Consider the following 22,486-nt stretch of genomic DNA (forward strand, 5'->3'; position numbering starts at 1 on the left):
AAGCGATATCCTTTCTTTAGTTCCCATACCTTTATGTTGTTTCCTCATTGATGCCACTGTTGATGAAAGGTTTGGTTCCCTCATACAGTCTGCCATAGCCTACAACGTTCATGCTCCTTTGATGGAGCAATGGCCTCAATTGGCTTCTCAGAACAGCACTCCCCTTTCATATCGGGCCAATCTCTCAAGTTGACTTCAGCAGGTCTCGACTCTGCCTCCCCCCCCCCCACCGCCTTCTAATTCCAGGTAATTTCCTGTTTTGCCTGTATTAGAGCCAGGTCTAGAAACCTACTTGTATGCTTAGAACTAGCTCTGTGAGGGAACGAGCTTAGAAAGCAAGGTCTCGGTGAACAAGGGACCACCATTAGCGTAATATCCACAACAGTAGTCATAACCTCTATCCAGTATTGTGTCAGGGCTGGATAGGGCTGTATAATATGTTATATCTCTATCTCCACTGTTCAACATCGGGGCACGCAGCTCCTGCTGTCTGAAAGAACATGCTTAGTAAACAGTAGCATCATTGTAGAGCATATTTGCCTTCTACACAGCTCAGCAGTTCCTGAAGATTGCTTGTGTCCGTAGCTCAAAAGTCTCTTGTGAAAGATCCATGGATGAGATTCTGGAAAATGATCCGATCATATTTTCTTGGTACCCGCATAATATTGTCCTTTAGGTGGGAGGACCCTAGATGGACTATAATGTTACATGGCCAGGCTTCTAGTGCTTCCTGTTGTAGTCCACTCTATGTGTCCAGATAATGGAAATCTCCTGCATTGGGCCACCCTTGATTACAAATTTGGAAAGGGACTTACAGCATAGGATGATGTCATCAATTTCTACTGGTCCAAAACTTTCAAATTCAACACATTCTGTTGCCTTGATCGGTCCTCCGAATCTGTACACTTATTCCAGAGTGCCTTAGTATCTTCCTCCATCTTAGATTAGGCATCCCGTATGTTCTCTACCTCTTTGCTCATACTGACAAAGTCATCTTCGTTGGTTGCTACCCAGTCACCCATTGCCTAGCTGTTCTTATTCATGTCCAAAAAAACTGTAGCCAAGTTTTCTTTCAGGGCCTGCATTTGTTTTGACACCATATGGGAAAGTTTATTGTGCAGATCACCGAGACAGCTCTTGAGATCGGCCTTCATTTTCGGGGTCCCCAAATCGCCTTTCTTGCTACCCATTGACGGAAATGTGTTTAATGTAGCCAAATCATCGCTTTGGGTGGCCCTCCCTACCCCAGGCCCTAGGGGTTCCTCAGTAATCACCAATACACATCTGTCCCCGAGAAGCACGAGGCATTCTGTACATCAGCAGTCTTGCCTAAAATCAATCAATCAATTAATCAATCAATCAGTCAATCAGGATTTATAAAGCACGGCTAATAACCCAATACCTTTTCTAAATGCTTGCAGATATTGGAGGCTTATTCGAACAGACAGGTTCTGGAGTTGATTGGGGGAGCCTGTTTCAGGTCTTTGCTGCGTAATGGAAGAAGGGGCGTCCTCCACTTCTGCTTTGGAAGATGCGGGGAGTATGGGCAAGTGCGAGGGAGGCAGAGCGTAGTCTTCCCGACTTTTGATGGAAGTTCAGGCAGTGGTTATGTAGGCAAGTCCTTGCTTGTGTAGAGCCTTGTGTACATTGGTCAGCAGCTTAGTTTGGCATCTCTTTTTTTACAGGGAGCCAGTGGAGTTGTCTGAGGTGGGATGTGTTGTAGGTTTCTCGGGGAAGGTCAAGGTTGAGTCTGACTGCAGCATTCGTTTTGGACTGAAGTCTCTGTAGAAGGTGTGCGGTGATTACTACGTTGACAGCATTGCCGTAGTCCACTAGGCTGGTGACGAGGGCTTTTGTCATGGTACTTCTCGAGAGTAGGGATATAGACGCTTGAAGAAGTTGCATAGCTTGCGCAGAGTGAGGAATCAGGCGGAGGAGACAGCATAGATCTCTGATTTTATGATGAGCTTGTCAATGATTATTCTGTGATTTCTGGTGTGGTTGGAGCGAGTTGGTGCAGATTCTAGATCTGATAGACACCAGGAGTTGTTTAATGTGTTACTGCTGTTACCGAAGGTCAGTACTTCCGTATTGTCGCTATTCAGCGCTGGCAGTTGTTCTTTATCCAGTAGATGATGCTTGTCATGCATCTGTGGAAGTTGGTTCAGGTGGTGGTGGGGTTGAAGGTGAATGAGGGAATGAGTTGGTTGTCATCTGCGTAGGACATTAGTTTAAGACGATGAGATGTGGCGTTGATCAGAGGCATTGTATGTGCATAGAACAGTGCGGGGCTGAGGGATATGCCCTGGGGGACAATGCAGCTGATCTCCTTGGGTTCTGAGGTTAAAAGCTATCAGGTGAATCCTCTGGGTTCTTCCAGTGTGGAAAGAAGGGATCCATTTGAGCACTTACCTTGGATGCAGATGTGGTGGGGCCTTTCGATCAGCGTGGGGTGGGATACAGTGCCGAAGGCTGCCAAGAGGTCAAAAGAGATTCAGAGCTACTGTTTCTCCTCAGTGAAGGAGGGTTCAGATGTTGTCATGGCAAGGATCAGATTGGTTTTGGTGCTGTGTTTGCTGCGGAATCCGGATTGGGAGGTGCTGATTAGCTGTTTCTGCTCCAGGTGTGTCATCAATTACCTTCTGGTAATATTTTCCAGTACCTTAACTGGGAATGGAGCAGTGAGATTGTTTAGAAACCGCAAAATCATCATCGACAACAAGCTCACCGTGTAATCACAGACCATTGCTGTCTAATCAGCCTGCTGCATCATAATGTGCATTCTACAAGAGATCTTCAAATGGCTACGTCTGGAAATGCGACGCACCTTGACAATGAGCCTATTCTGCAGTTGTCTGGGCTATGGCAGTGCTTTCTACATAGGAATCCAAGCACACCTCCTGGACTGACTTCAAACCATACAGAAAGCTGCACCCTGACTCATCATTGACCTCCCCAACGAACCCACATCACACCCTACCTCAGGCACCTCTACTGGCTCCCACATAGAAGAGATGGCCATTCAAGCCGCTGAGCCAAGTACAGAAGGCTCTACGCAACCAACGTCCTGCCTACATTAACCACCGCCTGAACTTCCACCAACCTTCGAGAAGACTACGCTCAGCCTCCCTCTTTGGTGTCATTTGTCCATACTCCCCCCAATTTACTGAAGCAGAAGTGGAGGAAGCTCCCATATTACAGCCAAAGACCTAGAACAGCCTCAAGACGCAGCTCCGGACTCTCATCTCACTTTTGGAATTCCAAAGGGCCCTCAAGACAGCGAAGAGAACTAGTTTGAATGAGCCTTCCCGGACATGCAAGCCCCTGGATACCCTATTGTGTATTAGCACTTCTAGCTAAATCCTGATTGATTGAAAGGTAGGAGGAAACAGTATGAAAAACAGACCTCCCAGATCACCTTATGTTCTGTGATTTGCATTCATGCGGCCTATTTACCCGAATACACCTATGGAGTGTCTTTGGGGAAAAGGTCTATGCGAGGGCGTCCGCTATTTTAATTCAGCAATCCCCAAGTAGACTTCAAGATGGAAGCTTTCATTATGTGCTCAGGGAGGAAAGACCGGTCAGGAAGCCACCACAGTTGGTTCAAATATACATTGTGTGCTGTCTTAGACCTTTGTCCTGCCATGACGGGTGGGTGTTGCCTCAGGGACGGTTTCAATTCCTCTCTGAATGATCACACAGGCAGCCCACAACTGGAGATTAGCCATCAGGCATCTTTCATGTCCAAGCACAGGCCGCCTGCCTACAGTTTCCTAAGGAATTCCTGTAGGATCTTGTAAGTCATATTTGTGAGCATGTAAAAGAGTTTGGACAGTGTGATTATTTTGAACATTGCAGCCCAGCCTAGTACACCTGGTGCATGTCCCTCCAGTACCTAAGTTCGTTCCTGAAGCTCTCCAAATAGGGTACAGATGTTTTGATAGAAAGACCTCCTTGTTATCTGTTACATATAAATCTAAATATTTAGATCCCTCCGAGTCTATTGATATGGTTTCTCTGTACCTCATCTCCAGGGCCAGTCTGTTGATGGATGGAACAGGGATTTTTCCCAGTTGATGGTATGTCCAGAGTGTGTGCCGAAAATGTGAAAAAAGTGTTGGAGCCCGCAAATAATGTAATTAAGGCGTGACACGTACAAGAGGATATCATTATTGCACAGAGCCATTCTGTCCTCCCAGTCTTCCTTCACTCCCAGTCTCCAAACTTGCCGGTCTTCTAGATCCAAAAGGCCAGGGGTTCCAGCAAAAGTGTAAATAGCATTTAGGATAGCAGCCATCCCTACCTCTTACCCGTCTCCAACCCAAAGGTGACACAATACAGCGCTATTTCCTTTTACCCTCATCATTGGTTGACTATTGGAGAGCTTTATCATCCGTCGGAAGTAGGGGCCTATGCATACTCTTTCCAATACTAGATTCAGGTATGTACACTTCAGAGTGGTGGAGGATTTCATGGAGTCAAGGGATAGTACAGTTGTCTGATCTCTCAATCTACTCTGACAGTCCTAGATGTGTGTGATGTTCAGAGTAGTTCTCCTGTGAGACATGAAGCCCATTTGGTCTGGATGACCCATTTTAGAGATTTTTTTTTAACAACATTTTATTGGTTCTTAACATTTGTCAATATATTTCAAGCCATACATTCAATATATAGGTTTCAATACTACCATATCACTAACTCTCCCAGTGTCCAACTTTCCATCCTTCAACTGTCCCAACCTCCTCCCGAGCCGTATCATACATCAATGCCCCATCAACAACAGCAGACCCTGGTCTTTCAATACATATCTTGCCTACATTCATTGTCCCACATTGTTAGGTAACTTATTTTAACAATTTGAGTTAAGAATTTAGAAGCAATATCCTTCCTTTAGTTCCCATACCTTTATGTTATTTCCTCGTTGATGCCACTGTCGATGAAAGGTTCAGTTCCCTCATACAGTCTGCCATAGCCTACAACGTTCATGCTCCTTTGATGGAGCAATGGCCTCAATTGGCTTCTCAGAACAGCACTCCACTTTCATATCCGGCCAATCTCTCAAGTTGACTTCAGCAGGTCTCGACTCTGCCTCCCGCCCCCCCACCGCCTTCCAATTCCAGGTAATATCCTGCTTTGCCTATATTAGAGCCAGGTCTAGAAACCTACTTGTATACTTAGAACTAGCTCTATGAGGGAACAAGCTTAAAAAGCAAGGTCTCGGTGAACAAGGGACCACCATTAGCGTAATATCCACAACAGTAGTCATAACCTCTACCCAGTATTGTGTCAGGGCTGGATAGGGCTGTATAATATGTAATATCTCTATCTCCACTGTTCAACATCGGGGCACGCAGCTCCTGCTGTCTGAAAGAACATGCTAAGTAAACAGTAGCATCATTGTATAGCATATTTGCCTTCTACACAGCTCGGCAGTTCCTGAAGATTGCTTGTGTCCGTTGCTCAAAAGTCTCATGTGAAAGATCCTGGATGAGATTCTGGAAAATGATCCGATCTTATTTTCTTCCTTCCCGTATAATATTGTCCTTTAGGTGGGAGGACCCTAGATGGACTATAATGTTACATGGCCAGGCGTCTAGTGCTTCCTGTTGTAGTCCACTCTATGTGTCCAGATAATGGAAATCTCCTGCATTGGGCCACCCTTGATTACAAATTTGGAAAGAGACTTACAGCATAGGATGATGTCATCAATTTCTGCTGGTCCAAAACTTTCAAATTAGACACATTCTGTTGCCTTGATCGGTCCTCCGAATCTGTACACTTATTCCAGAGTGCCTTAGTATCTTCCTCCATCTTAGATTAGGCATCCAGTATGTTCTCTACCTATTTGCTCATACTGACAAAGTCATATTCGTTGGTTGCTACCCAGTCACCCATTGCCTAGCTGTTCTTATTCATGTCCCAAAAAACTGTAGCTAAGTTTTCTTTCAGGGCCTGCATTTGTTTTGACACCATATGGGAAAGTTTATTGTGCAGATCGCCGAGACAGCTCTTGAGATCGGCCTTCATTTTCGGGGTCCCCAAATCACCTTTCTTGCTTCCCATTGACGGAAATGTGTTTAATGTAGCCAAATCATCGCTTTGGTTGGCCCCCCATACCCCAGGCCCTAGAGGTTCCTCAGTAATCACCAATAAACATCTGTCCCCGAGAAGCACAAGGCATTCTGTACATCAGCAGTCTTGCCTTCAATCAATCAATCAATTAATCAATCAATCAGTCAATCAGGATTTATAAAGCACGCCCAACAACCCAATACCTTTTCTAAATGCTTGCAGATATTGGAGGCTTATACGAACAGACAGGTTCTGGAGTTGATTGGGGGAGCCTGTTTCAGGTCTTTGCTGCGTAATGGAAGAAGGGGCGTCCTCCACTTCTGCTTTGGAAGATGCGGGGAGTATGGGCAAGTGCGAGGGAGGCAGAGCGTAGTCTTCCCGACTTTTGATGGAAGTTCAGGCAGTGGTTATGTAGGCAAGTCCTTGCTTGTGTAGAGCCTTGTGTACGTTGGTCAGCAGCTTAGTTTGGCATCTCTTTTTTTACAGGGAGCCAGTGGAGTTGTCTGAGGTGGGATGTGTTGTAGGTTTCTCGGGGAAGGTCAAGGATGAGTCTGACTGCTGCATTCGTTTGGGACTGAAGTCTCTGTAGAAGGTGTGCGGTGATTACTACGTTGACAGCATTGCCGTAGTCCACTAGGCTGGTGATGAGGGCTTTTGTCATGGTACTTCTCGAGTGTAGGGATATAGACGCTTGAAGAACTTGCATAGCTTGCGCAGAGTGAGGAATCAGGCGGAGGAGACAGCGTAGATCTCTGATTTTATGATGAGCTTGTCAATGATTATTCTGAGATTTCTGGTGTGGTTGGAGCGAGTGGGTGCAGATCCTAGATTTGATAGACACCAGGAGTTGTTCAATGTGTTACTGCTGTTACCGAAGATCAGTACTTCCGTATTGTTGCTATTCAGCGCTGGCAGTTGTTCTTTATCCAGTAGATGATGCTTGTCATGCATCTGTGGAAGTTGGTTCAGGTGGTGGTGGGGTTGAAGGTGAATGAGGGAATGAGTTGGTTGTCATCTGCGTAGGACATTAGTTTAAGACGATGAGATGTGGTGTTGTTGATCAGAGGCATTGTATGTGCATAGAACAGTGCGGTGCTGAGGGATATGCCCTGGGGGACAATGCAGGTGATCACCTTGGGTTCTGAGGTTAAAAGCTATCAGGTGAATCCTCTGGGTTCTTCCAGTGAGGAAAGAAGGGATCCATTTGAGCACTTACCTTGGATGCAGATGTGGTGGGGCCTTTCGATCAGCGTGGGGTGGGATATAGTGCCGAAGGCTGCCAAGAGGTCAAAAGAGATTCAGAGCTACTGTTTTTCCTCAGTGAAGGAGGGTTCAGATGTTGTCATGGCAAGGATCAGATTGGTTTTGGTGCTGTGTTTGTTGCGGAATCCGGATTGGGAGGTGCTGATTAGCTGTTTCTGCTCCAGGTGTGTCATCAATTACCTTCTAGTGATCTTTTCCAGTACCTTAACTGGGAATGGAGCAGTGAGATTGTTTAGAAACCGCAAAATCATCATCGACAACAAGCTCACCGTGTAATCACAGACCATTGCTGACTAATCAGCCTGCTGCATCATAATGTGCATTCTACAAGAGTTCTTCAAATGGCTACGGCTGGAAATGCGACGCACCTTGACAATGTGCCTGTTCTGCAGTTGGCTGTGCCATGGCAGTGCTTTCTACATGGGAATCTAAGCACACCTCCTGGACTGACTTCAAACCATACAGAAAGCTGCACCCTGACTCATCATTGACCTCCCCAACGAACCCACATCACACCCTACCTCAGCCAACTCTACTGGCTCCCACATAGAAGAGATGGCCATTCAAGCCACTGAGCCAAGTACAGAATGCTCTACACAACCAACGTCCTGCCTACATTAACCACCGCCTGAACTTCCACCAACCTTCGAGAAGACTACGCTCAGCCTCCCTCTTTGGTGTCATTTGCCCATACTCTCCCAATTTACTGAAGCAGAAGTGGAGGAAGCTCCCATATGACAGCGAAGACCTAGAACAGCCTCAAGACGCAGCTCCGGATTCTCATCTCAATTTCGGAATTCCAAAGGGCCCTCAAGACAGCGAAGAGAACTAGTTCGAATTAGCCTTTCCGGACATGCAAGCCCCTGGATACCCTATTGGGTATTAGCACTTCTAGCTAAATCCTGATTGATTGAAAGGTAGGAGGAAACAGTATGAAAAACAGACCTCCCAGATCACCTTATGTTCTGTTATTTGCATTCATGCGGCTTATTTACCAGAATACACCTATGGAGTGTCTTTGGGGAAAAGGTCTATGCGAGGGTGTCTGCTCTTTCAATTCAGCAATCCCCAAGTAGACTTCAAGATGGCAGCTTTCATTATGTGCTCAGGGAGGAAAGGCCGGTCAGGAAGCCACCACAGTTGGTTAAACTATACATTGTGTGCTGTCTCTGACCTTTGTCCTGCCATGACGGATGGGTGTTGCCTCAGGGAAGGTTTCAATTCCACTAAGGAAGATCACACAGGGAGCCCACAACTGGAGACTAGCCATCAGGCATCTTTCATGTCCAAGCGCAGGCCGCATGCCTACAGTTTCCTAAGGAATTCCTGTGGGATCCTGTAAGTGATATTTGTGAGCACGTAAAAGAGTTTGGGCAGTGTAATCATTTTGAACATTGCAGCCCAGCCTAGTACACCTGGTGCAGGTCCCTCCGGTACCTAAGTCCGTTCCTGAAGCTCTCAAAATAGGGGTACAGATGTTTTGATAGAAAGACCTCCTTGTTATCTGTTACACATAAATCTAAATATTCAGGTCCCTCCGGAACTATTGATATGGTTTCTCTGTACCTAATCACCAGGGCCAGTCTGCTGATGGATGGAACAGGGATTTTTCCCAGTTGATGGTATGTCCCGAGTGTGTGTCGAAAATGTGAAAAAAAGAGTAGGAACCCACAAATAATGTCATTAGGGCGTGACACGTACACGAGGATATCGTTATTGCACAGAGACATTCTGTCCTCCCTGTCTTCCTTCACTCCCAGTCTCCAAACTTGCCAGTCTTCTAGATCCAAAAGTCCAGGGGTTCCAACAAAAGTGTAAATAGCATTTAGGATAGCAGCCATCCCTACCTCTTACCGGTCTTCAATCCAAAGGTGACACAATACAGTGCCATTTCCTTTTACCCTCACCATTGGATGAGTATTGGAGAGCTTTATCATCAGTCGGAAGAAGGGGCCTATGCATACTCTATCCAATACTAGATTCAGGTATGCACACTTCAGAGTGGTGGAGAATTTCATGGAGTCAAGGGATAGTACAGTTGTCTGATCTCTCAATCTACTCTGACAGTCCTAGAGGCGTGTGATGTTCAGAGTAGTTCTCCTGTGAGACATGAAGCCCATTTGGTCTGGATGACCCAATTTAGAGATTTTTTTTTTAACAACATTTTATTGGTTCTTAACATTTGTCAATATATTTCAAGCCATACATGCAATATATGGGTTTCATTACTACCATATCACTAACTCTCCCAGTGCCCAACTTTTCATCCTTCAACTGTCCCAACCTCCTCCCGAGCTGTATCATACATCTGTGCCTCATCAACAACAGCAGACCCTGGTCTTCAATACATGTCTTGCCTACATTCATTTGAGTTAAATATTTAGAAGCGATATCCTTCCTTTAGTTCCCATCTCTTTATGTTATTTCCTCATTGATGCCACTGTCGATGAAAGGTTTGGTTCCCTCATACAGTCTGCCATAGCGTACAACGTTCATGCTCCTTTGATAGAGCAATGGCCTCGTTTGGCTTCTGAGAACAACACTCCACTTTCATATCCGGCCAATCTCTCAAGTTGACTTCACCAGGTCTCTACTCTGCCCCCTCCCCCCCCACCGCCTTCTAATTCCTGGTAATGTCCTGCTTCGCCTGTATTAGAGCCAGGTCTAGAAACCTACTTGTATACTTAGAACTAGCTCTGTGAGGGAACGAGCTTAGCAAGCAAGGTCTCGGTGAACAAGGGACCACCATTAGCGTAATATCCACAACAATATTCATAACCTCTACCCAGTATTGTGAAAGGGCTGGATAGGGCTGTATAATATGTTATATCTCTATCTCCACTGTTCAACATCAGAGCACGCAGCTCCTGCTGTCTAAAAGAACTTGTTAAGTAAACAGTATCATCATTGTATAGCATATTTGCCTTCTACACAGCTCAGCAGTTCCTGAAGATTGTATGTGTCCCTTGCTCAAAAGTCTCTTGTGAAAGATCCTGGATGAGATTCTTGCTTCCCATATAATATTGTCCTTTAGGTGGGAGGACCCTAGATGGACTATAATGTTACATGGCCAGGCGTCTGGTGCTTCCTGTTGTAGTCCGCTTTATGTGTCCAGATAATGGAAATCTCCTGCATTGGGCCACCCTTGATTACAAATTTGGAAAGGGACTTACAGCATAGGATGATGTCATCAATTTCCGCTGGTCCAAAACTTTCAAATTCCACACATTCTATTGCCTTGATCGGTCCTCCAAATCTGTACACTTATTCCAGAGTGCCTTAATATCTTCCTCCATCTTAGATTAGGCATCCAGTATGTTCTCTACCTCTTTGCTCATACCAACAAAGTCATCTTCGTTGGTTGCTACCCAGTCACCCATTGCCTAGCTGTTCTTATTCATGTCCAAAAAAACTGTAGCTAAGTTTTCTTTCAGGGCCTGCATTTGTTTTGACACCATATGGGAAAGTTTATTGTGCAGATCACCGAGACAGCTCTTGAGATTGGCCTTTATTTTCGGGGTCCCCAAATCTCCTTTCTTGCTACCCATTGAGGGAAATGTGTTTAATGTAGCCAAATCATCGCTTTGGGTGGCCCTCCCTACCCCAGGCCCTAGGGATTCCTCAGTAATCACCCATACATATCTGTCCCCAAGAAGCACAAGGCATTCGGTACATCAGCAGTCTTGCCTTCAATCAATCAATCAATCAATCAATCAATCAATCAATCAATCAGTCAATCAGGATTTATAAAGCACGGCTAATAACCCAATACCTTTTCTAAATTCTTGCAGATATTGGAGGCTTATTCGAACAGACAGGTTCTGGAGTTGATTGGGGGAGCCTGTTTCAGGTCTTTGCTGCGTAATGGAAGAACGGGCGTCCTCCACTTCTGCTTTGAAAGATGCGGGGAGTATGTGCAAGTGCGAGGGAGGCAGAGCGTAGTCTTCCGGACTTTTGATGGAAGTTCAGGCAGTGGTTATGTAGGCAAGTCCTTGCTTGTGTAGAGCCTTGTGTATGTTGGTCTGCAGCTTAGTTTGGCATCTCTTTTTTTACAGGGAGCCACTGGAGTTGTCTGAGGTGGGGGAACAACCTTTACAACACAAATTTTACAACGCACTACTGTTACAATGAAACTGTTACAACGCGAGTGCATTGACAACGCAGGACATTACAACGCAAGTCTTTACATCGACTTGCACTAGATGGCGTGCTAACATTAAAAATAGTGTAGTTTACTATCCCAACACCTTCCCTACTGTTACGTGGACTGGAGTTGGAATAGTAAATGACACTTTTTTAATGTTAGCACGCCATCTAGTGCAAGTCGATGTAAAGACTTGCGTTGTAATGTCCTGCGTTGTCAATGCACTCGCGTTGTAAAACTTTCGTTGTAACAGCATGCGTTGTAACAGCATGTGTTGTAACGTCATACATCCCTGAGGTGGGATGTGTTGTAGGTTTCTCGGGGAAGGTCAAGGATTAGTCTGACTGCAGCATTCATTTTGAACTGAAGACTCTGTAGAAGGTGTGCGGTGATTACTATGTTGGCAGCATTGCCGTAGTCCACTAGGCTGGTGATGAGGGCTTTTGTCATGTTAATTCTCGAGTGTAGGGATATAGACGCTTGAAGAACTTGCATGGCTTGCGCAGAGTGAGGAATCAGGCGAAGGAGACGACGTATATCTCTGATTTTATGATGAGCTTGTCAATGATTATTCTGAGCTTTCTGGTGTGGTTGGAGCGAGTGGGTGCAGATCCTAGATCTGATAGACACCAGGAGTTGTTCAATTTGTTACTGCTGTTACCAAAGATCAGTACTTCCGTATTGTCTCTATTCAGTGCTGGCAGTTGTTCTTCATCCAGTAGATGATGCTTGTTATGCATCTGTGGAAGTTGGTTCAGGTGGTGGTGGGGTTGAAGGTGCATGAGGGAATGAGTTGGTTGTCATCTGCGTAGGACATTAGTTTAAGACCATGAGATGTGGCGTTGTTGATCAGAGGCATCATATGTGCAGAGAAGAGTGCGGGGCTGAGGGATATGCCCTGGGGGACAATGCAGGTGATCTCCTTGGGTTCTGAGGTTAAAAGCTATCAGGTGAATCCTCTGGGTTCTTCCAGTGAGGAAAGAAGGGATCCATTTGAGCACTTCCCTTAGATGCAGATGTGGTGGGGCCTTTCGATCAGCATGGGGTGGGATATAGTGCCGAAGGCTGCCAAGAGGTCAAAAAAGATTCCGAGCTACTGTTTCTCCTCAGTGAAGGAGGGTTCAGATGTTGTCATGGCAAGGATCAGATTGGTTTTGGTGCTGTGTTTGCTGCGGAATCCGGATTGGGATGTCCTGAGTTGCTGTTTCTGCTCCAGGTGTGTCATCAATTACCTTCTCGTGATCTTTTCCAGTACCTTAACTGGGAAAGGAGCAGTGAAATTGTATAGAAACCGCAGAATCATCATCGACAACAAGCTCACCGTGTAATCACAGACCATTGCTGTCTAATCAGCCTGCTGCATCATAATGTGCTTCTACAAGAGATCTTCAAATGGCTACGGCTTGAAATGCGACGAACCTTGACAATGAGCCTGTTCTGCAGTTGTCTGGGCTACAGCAGTGCTTTCTACATAGGAATCCAAGCACACCTCCTGGACTGACTTCAAACCATACAGAAAGCTGCACCCTGACTCATCATTGACCTCCCCAACGAACCCACATCACACCCTACCTTAGGCAACTCTACTGGCTCCCACATAGAAGAGGTGGCCATTCAAGCCGCTGACCCAAGTACAGAAGGCTCTACACAACCAACGTCCTGCCTACATTAACCACCGCCTGAACTTCCACCAACCTTCGAGAAGACTACGCTCAGCCTCCCTCTTTGGTGTCATTTGCCCATACTCTCCCAATTTACTGAAGCAGAAGTGGAGGAAGCTCCCATATGACAGCGAAGACCTAGAACAGCCTCAAGACGCAGCTCCGGACTCTCATCTCACTTTTGGAATTCCAAAGGGCCCTCAAGACAGCGAAGAGAACTAGTTCGAATGAGCCTTTCCGGACATGCAAGCCCCTGGATACCCTATTGGGTATTAGCACTTCTAGCTAAATCCTGATTGATTGAAAGGTAGGAGGAAACAGTATGAAAAACAGACCTCCCAGATCACCTTATGTTCTGTTATTTGCATTCATGCGGCTTATTTACCAGAATACACCTATGGAGTGTCTTTGGGGAAAAGGTCTATGCGAGGGTGTCTGCTCTTTCAATTCAGCAATCCCCAAGTAGACTTCAAGATGGCAGCTTTCATTATGTGCTCAGGGAGGAAAGACCGGTCAGGAAGCCACCACAGTTGGTTATACTATACATTGTGTGCTGTCTCTGACCTTTGTCCTGCATGACGAGTGGGTGTTGCCTCAGGGAAGGTTTCAATTCCACTAAGGAAGATCACACAGGGAGCCCACAACTGGAGATTAGCCATCAGGCATCTTTCATGTCCAAGCGCAGGCCGCATGCCTACAGTTTCCTGAGAAATTCCTGTAGGATCCTGTAAGTGATATTTGTGAGCACGTAAAAGAGTTTGGGCAGTGTAATCATTTTGAACATTGCAGCCCAGCCTAGTACACCTGGTGCAGGTCCCTCCAGTACCTAAGTCCGTTCCTGAAGCTCTCCAAATAGGGGTACAGATGTTTTGATAGAAAGACCTCCTTGTTATCTGTTACATATAAATCTAAATATTCAGATCCCTCCGGAACTATTGATATGGTTTCTCTGTACCTAATCACCAGGGCCAGTCTGCTGATGGATGGAACAGGGATTTTTCCCAGTTGATGGTATGTCCCGAGTGTGTGTCGAAAATGTGAAAAAAGAGTAGGAGCCCACAAATAATGTCATTAGGGCGTGACACGTACACGAGGATATCGTTATTGCACAGAGACATTCTGTCCTCCCTGTCTTCCTTCACTCCCAGTCTCCAAACTTGCCAGTCTTCTAGATCCAAAAGTCAGGGGTTCCAACAAAAGTGTAAATAGCATTTAGGATAGCAGCCATCCCTACCTCTTACAGGTCTTCAATCCAAAGGTGACACAATACAGTGCCATTTCCTTTTACCCTCACCATTGGATGAGTATTGGAGAGCTTTATCATCCGTCGGAAGTAGGGGCCTATACATACTCTTTCCAATACTAGATTCAGGTATGCACACTTCAGAGTGGTGGAGAATTTCATGGAGTCAAGGGATAGTACAGTTGTCTGATCTCTCAATCTACTCTGACAGTCCTAGAGGCGTGTGATGTTCAGAGTAGTTCTCCTGTGAGACATGAAGCACATTTGGTCTGGGTGACCCAATTTAGAGATTTTTTTTTTAACAACATTTTATTGGTTCTTAACATTTGTCAATATATTTCAAGCCATACATGCAATATATGGGTTTTATTACTACCATATCACTCACTCTCCCAGTGCCCAACTTTCCATCCTTCAACTGTCCCAACCTCCTCCCGAGCTGTATCATACATCAGTGCCCCATCAACAACAGCAGACCCTGGTCTTCAATACATGTATTGCCTACATTCATTTGAGTTAAATATTTAGAAGCAATATCATTCCTTTAGTTCCCATCCCTTTATGTTATTTCCTCATTGATGCCACTGTCGATGAAAGGTTTGGTTCCCTCATACAGTCTGCCATAGCGTACAACGTTCATGCTCCTTTGATGGAGCAATGGCCTCGTTTGGCTTCTGAGAACAACACTCCACTTTCATATCCGGCCAATCTCTCAAGTTGACTTCACCAGGTCTCTACTCTGCCCCCTCCCCCCCACCACCTTCTAATTCCTGGTAATTTTCTGCTTCGCCTGTATTAGAGCCAGGTCTAGAAACCTACTTGTATACTTAGAACTAGCTCTGTGAGGGAACGAGCTTAGCAAGCAAGGTCTCGGTGAACAAGGGACCACCATTAGCGTAATATCCACAACAATATTCATAACCTCTACCCAGTATTGTGAAAGGGCTGGATAGGGCTGTATAATATGTTATATCTCTATCTCCACTGTTCAACATCAGAGCACGCAGCTCCTGCTGTCTGAAAGAACTTGTTAAGTAAACAGTATCATCATTGTATAGCATATTTGCCTTCTACACAGCTCAGCAGTTCCTGAAGATTGCATGTGTCCCTTGCTCAAAAGTCTTTTGTGAAAGATCCTGGATGAGATTCTGGAAAATGATCTGATCTAATTTTCTTGCTTCCCGTATAATATTTTCCTTTAGGTGGGAGGACCCTAGATGGACTATAATGTTACATGGCCAGGCATCTGGTGCTTCCTGTTGTAGTCCGCTCAATGTGTCCAGATAATGGAAATCTCCTGCAATGGGCCACCCTTGATTACAAATTTGGAAAGGGACTTACAGCATAGGATGATGTCATCAATTTCCGCTGGTCCAAAACTTTAAAATTCCACACATTCTGTTGCCTTGATCGGTCCTCCAAATCTGTACACTTATTCCAGAGTCCCTTAATATCTTCCTCCATCTTAGATTAGGCATCCAGTATGTTCTCTACCTCTTTGCTCATACCGACAAAGTCATCTTCGTTGGTTGCTACCCAGTCACCCATTGCCTAGCTGTTTTTATTCATGTCCAAAAAAACTGTAGCTAAGTTTTCTTCAGGGCCTGCATTTGTTTTGACACCATATGGGAAAGTTTATTGTGCAGATCACCGAGACAGCTCTTGAGATCGGCCTTCATTTTCGGGGTCCCCAAATCTCCTTTCTTGCTACCCATTGACGGAAATGTGTTTAATGTAGCCAAATCATCGCTTTGGGTGGCCCTCCCTACCCCAGGCCCTAGGGATTCCTCAGTAATCACCCATACATATCTGTCCCCAAGAAGCACAAGGCATTCAGTACATCAGCAGTCTTGCCTTTAATCAATCAATCAATCAATCAATCAGTCAATCAGGATTTATAAAGCACGGCTAATAACCCAATACCTTTTCTAAATTCTTGCAGATATTGGAGGCTTATTCGAACAGACAGGTTCTGGAGTTGATTGGGGGAGCCTGTTTCAGGTCTTTGCTGCGTAATGGAAGAAGGGGCGTCCTCCACTTCTGCTTTGAAAGATGCGGGGAGTATGGGCAAGTGCGAGGGAGGCAGAGCGTAGTCTTCCCGACTTTTGATGGAAGTTCAGGCAGTGGTTATGTAGGGAAGTCCTTGCTTGTGTAGAGCCTTGTGTATGTTGGTCTGCAGCTTAGTTTGGCATCTCTTTTGTTACAGGGAGCCACTGAAGTTGTCTGAGGTGTGGGAACAACATTTACAACGCAACTTTTACAACGCACTACCGTTACAACGAAACTGTTACAACGCGAGTGCATTGACAACACAGGACATTACAACGCAAGTCTTTACATCGACTTGCACTAGATGGCGTGCTAACATTAAAAATAGTGTAGTTTACTATCCCAACACCTTCCCTACTGTTACGTGGACTGGAGTTGGAATAGTAAATTACACTTTTTTAATGTTAGCACGCCATCTAGTGCAAGTCGATGTAAAGACTTGCGTTGTAATGTCCTGCGTTGTCAATGCACTCGCGCTGTAAAACTTTCGTTGTAACAGCATGCGTTGTAACAGCATGCATTGCAACATCATACATCCCTGAGGTGGGATGTGTTGTAGGTTTCTCGGGGAAGGTCAAGGATTAGTCTGACTGCAGCATTCGTTTTGAACTGAAGTCTCTGTAGAAGGTGTGTGGTGATTACTATGTTGGCAGCATTGCCGTAGTCCACTAGGCTGGTGATGAGGGCTTTTGTCATGGTATTTCTCGAGTGTAGGGATATAGACGCTTGAAGAACTTGCATAGCTTGCGCAGAGTGAGGAATCAGGCGAAGGAGACGACGTATATCTCTGATTTTATGATGAGCTTGTCAATGATTATTCTGAGCTTTCTGGTGTGGTTGGAGCGAGTGGGTGCAGATCCTAGATCTGATAGACACCAGGAGTTGTTCAATTTGTTACTGCTGTTACCGAAGATCAGTACTTCCGTATTGTCCGTATTATTCAGCGCTGGCAGTTGTTCTTCATCCAGTAGATGATGCTTGTTATGCATCTGTGGAAGTTGGTTCAGGTGGTGGTGGGGTTGAAGGTGCATGAGGGAATGAGTTGGTTGTCATCTGCGTAGGACATTAGTTTAAGACCATGAGATTTGGCGCTGTTGATCAGAGGCATCATATGTGCATAGAAGAGTGCGGGGCTGAGGGATATGCCCTGGGGGACAATGCAGGTGATCTCCTTGGGTTCTGAGGTTAAAAGCTATCAGGTGAATCCTCTGGGTTCTTCCAGTGAGGAAAGAAGGGATCCATTTGAGCACTTCCCTTAGATGCAGATGTGGTGGGGCCTTTCGATCAGCGTGGGGTGGGATATAGTGCCCAAGGCTGCCAAGAGGTCAAAAAAGATTCCGAGCTACTGTTTCTCCTCAGTGAAGGAGGGTTCAGATGTTGTCATGGCAAGGATCAGATTGGTTTTGGTGCTGTGTTTGCTGCGGAATCCGGATTGGGATGTCCTGAGTTGCTGTTTCTGCTCCAGGTGTGTCATCAATTACCTTCTCGTGATCTTTTCCAGTACCTTAACTGGGAATGGAGCAGTGAGATTGTTTATAAACCGCAAAATCATCATCGACAACAAGCTCACCGTGTAATCACAGACCATTGCTGTCTAATCAGCCTGCTGCATCATAATGTTCATTCTACAAGAGATCTTCAAATGGCTACGGCTGGAAATGCGTTGAACCTTGACAATGAGCCTGTTCTGCAGTTGGCTGGGCTACGGCAGTGCTTTCTACATAGGAATCCAAGCACACCTCCTGGACTGACTTCAAACCATACAGAAAGCTGCACCCTGACTCATCATTGACTTTCCCAATGAACCCACATCACACCCTACCTCAGGCAACTCTACTGGCTCCCACATAGAAGAGGTGGCCATTCAAGCCGCTGAGCCAAGTACAGAAGGCTCTACACAACCAACGTCCTGCCTACATTAACCACCGCCTGAACTTTCACCAACCTTCGAGAAGACTACGCTCAGCCTCCCTCTTTGGTGTCATTTGCCCATACTCTCCCAATTTACTGAAGCAGAAGTGGAGGAAGCTCCCATATGACAGCGAAGACCTAGAACAGCCTCAAGACGCAGCTCCGGACTCTCATCTCACTTTTGGAATTCCAAAGGGCCCTCAAGACAGCGAAGAGAACTAGTTGGAATGAGCCTTTCCGGACATGCAAGCCCCTGGATACCCTATTGGGTATTAGCACTTCTAGCTAAATCCTGATTGATTGAAAGGTAGGAGGAAACAGTATGAAAAACAGACCTCCCAGATCACCTTATGTTCTGTTATTTGCATTCATGCGGCTTATTTACCAGAATACACCTATGGAGTGTCTTTGGGGAAAAGGTCTATGCGAGGGTGTCTGCTCTTTCAATTCAGCAATCCCCAAGTAGACTTCAAGATGGCAGCTATCATTATGTGCTCAGGGAGGAAAGACCGGTCAGGAAGCCACCACAGTTGGTTAAACTATACATTGTGTGCTGTCTCTGACCTTTGTCCTGCCATGACGGGTGGGTGTTGCCTCAGGGAAGGTTTCAATTCCACTAAGGAAGATCACACAGGGAGCCCACAACTGGAGATTAGCCATCAGGCATCTTTCATGTCCAAACGCAGGCCGCATGCCTACAGTTTCCTAAGGAATTCCTGTAGGATCCTGTAAGTGATATTTGTGAGCACGTAAAAGAGTTTGGGCAGTGTAATCATTTTGAACATTGCAGCCCAGCCTAGTACACCTGGTGCAGGTCCCTCCAGTACCTAAGTCCGTTCCTGAAGCTCTCCAAATAGGGGTGCAGATGTTTTGATAGAAAGACCTCCTTGTGTGTGTCGAAAATGTGAAAAAAGAGTAGGAGCCCACAAATAATGTCATTAGGGCGTGACACGTACACGAGGATATCGTTATTGCACAGAGTCATTCTGTCCTCCCTTTCTTCCTTCACTCCCAGTCTCCAAACTTGCCAGTCTTCTAGATCCAAAAGTCCAGGGGTTCCAACAAAAGTGTAAATAGCATTTAGGATAGCAGCCATCCCTACCTCTTACCGGTCTTCAATCCAAAGGTGACACAATACAGTGCCATTTCCTTTTACCCTCACCATTGGTTGGCTATTGGAGAGCTTTATCATCCGTCGGAAGTAGGGGCCTATGCATACTCTATCCAATACTAGATTCAGGTATGCACACTTCAGAGTGGTGGAGAATTTCATGGAGTCAAGGGATAGTACAGTTGTCTGATCTCTCAATCTACACTGACAGTCCTAGAGGCGTGTGATATTCAGAGTAGTTCTCCTGTGAGATATGAAGCCCATTTGGTTTGGATGACCCAATTTAGAGATTTTTTTTTAAACAACATTTTATTGGTTCTTAACATTTGTCAATATATTTCAAGCCATACATGCAATATATGGGTTTCATTACTACCATATCACTAACTCTCCCAGTGCCCAACTTTCCATCCTTCAACTGTCCCAACCTCCTCCCGAGCTGTATCATACATCAGTGCCCCATCAACAACAGCAGACCCTGGTCTTCAATACATGTCTTGCCTACATTCATTTGAGTTAAATATTTAGAAGCGATATCCTTCCTTTAGTTCCCATCCCTTTATGTTATTTCCTCATTGATGCCACTGTCGATGAAAGGTTTGGTTCCCTCATACAGTCTGCCATAGCGTACAACGTTCATGCTCCTTTGATGGAGCAATGGCCTCGTTTGGCTTCTGAGAACAACACTCCACTTTCATATCCGGCCAATCTCTCAAGTTGACTTCACCAGGTCTCTACTCTGCCCCCCCCCCCACCGCCTTCTAATTCCTGGTAATTTCCTGCTTTGCCTGTATTAGAGCCAGGTCTAGAAACCTACTTGTATACTTAGAACTAGCTCTGTGAGGGAACAAGCTTAGCAAGCAAGGTCTCGGTGAACAAGGGACCACCATTAGCGTAATATCCACAACAATATTCATAACCTCTACCCAGTATTGTGAAAGGGCTAGATAGAGCTGTATAATATGTTATATCTCTATCTCCACTGTTCAACATCGGGGCACGCAGCTCCTGCAGTCTGAAAGAACTTGTTAAGTAAACAGTATCATCATTGTATAGCATATTTGCCTTCTACACAGCTCAGCAGTTCCTTAAGATTGCATGTGTCCCTTGCTCAAAAGTCTTTTGTGAAAGATCCTGGATGAGATTCTGGAAAATGATCTGATCTAATTTTCTTGCTTCCCGTATAATATTTTCCTTTAGGTGGGAGGACCCTAGATGGACTATAATGTTACATGGCCAGGCGTCTGGTGCTTCCTGTTGTAGTCCGCTCTATGTGTCCAGATAATGGAAATCTCCTGCATTGGGCCACCCTTGATTACAAATTTGGAAAGGGACTTACAGCATAGGATGATGTTATCAATTTCCGCTGGTCCAAAACTTTCCAATTCCACACATTCTGTTGCCTTGATCGGTCCTCCAAATCTGTACACTTATTCCAGAGTGCCTTAATATCTTCCTCCATCTTAGATTAGGCATCCAGAATGTTCTCTACCTCTTTGCTCATACTGACAAAGTCATCTTCGTTGGTTGCTACCCAGTCACCCATTGCCTAGCTGTTCTTATTCATGTCCAAAAAAACTGTAGCTAAGTTTTCTTTCAGGGCCTGCATTTGTTTTGACACCATATGGGAAAGATTATTGTGCAGATCACCGAGACAGCTCTTGATCGGCCTTCATTTTCGGGGTCCCCAAATCTCCTTTCTTGCTACCCATTGAGGGAAATGTGTTTGATGTAGCCAAATCATCGCTTTGGGTGGCCCTCCCTACCCCAAGCCCTAGGGGTTCCTCAGTAATCACCAATACATATCTGTCACCAAGAAGCACGAGGCATTCAGTACATCAGTACATCAGCAGTCTTGCCTTCAATCAATCAATCAATCAATCAATCAATCAATCAGTCAATCAATCAATCAATCAATCAATCAATCAGTCAATCAGGATTCATAAAGCACGGCTAATAACCCAATACCTTTTCTAAATGCTTGCAGATATTGGAGGCTTATTCGAACAGACAGGTTCTGGAGTTGATTGGGGCAGCCTGTTTCAGGTCTTTGCTGCGTAATGGAAGAAGGGGCGTCCTCCACTTCTGCTTTGAAAGATGCGGGGAGTATGGGCAAGTGCGAGGGAGGCAGAGCGTAGTCTTCCCGACTTTTGATGGAAGTTCAGGCAGTGGTTATGCAGGCAAGTCCTTGCTTCTGTAGAGCCTTGTGTATGTTGGTCAGCAGCTTAGTTTGGCATCTCTTTTTTCACAGGGAGCCACTGGAGTTGTCTGAGGTGGGATGTGTTGTAGGTTTCTCGGGGAAGGTCAAGGATGAGTCTGACTGCAGCATTCGTTTTGAACTGAAGTCTCTGTAGAAGGTGTGCGGTGATTACTATGTTGGCAGCATTGCCGTAGTCCACTAGGCTGGTGATGAGGGCTTTTGTCATGGTAATTCTCGAGTGTAGGGATATAGACGCTTGAAGAACTTGCATAGCTTGCGCAGAGTGAGGAATCAGACGGAGGAGACAGCGTATATCTGTGATTTTATGATGAGCTTGTCAATGATTATTCTGAGCTTTCTGGTGTGGTTGGATCGAGTGGGTGCAGATCCTAGATCTGACAGACACCAGGAGTTTTTCAATGTGTTATTGCTGTTACCGAAGGTCAGTACTTCCGTATTGTCGCTATTCAGCGCTGGCAGTTGTTCTTTATCCAGTAGATGATGCTTGTCATGCATCTGTGGAAGTTGGTTCAGGTGGTGGTGGGATTGAAGGTGAATGAGGGAATGAGTTTTCAACTGCGTAGGACGTTAGTTTAAGACAATGAGATGTGGCGTTGTTGATCAGAGGCATTGTATGTGCATGGAAGAGTGCGGGGCTGAGGGATATGCCCTGGGGGACAATGCAGGTGATCTCCTTGGGTTCTGAGGTTAAAAGCTGTCAGGTGAATCCTCTGGGTTCTTCCAGTGAGGAAAGAAGGGATCCATTTGAGCACTTACCTTGGATGCAGATGTGATGGGGCCTTTCGATCAGCGTGGGGTGGGATATAGT

Source organism: Triturus cristatus, chromosome 3_1 (genome assembly GCF_964204655.1).
Source record: "Triturus cristatus chromosome 3_1, aTriCri1.1, whole genome shotgun sequence".
Lineage (NCBI taxonomy): Eukaryota > Metazoa > Chordata > Amphibia > Caudata > Salamandridae > Triturus > Triturus cristatus.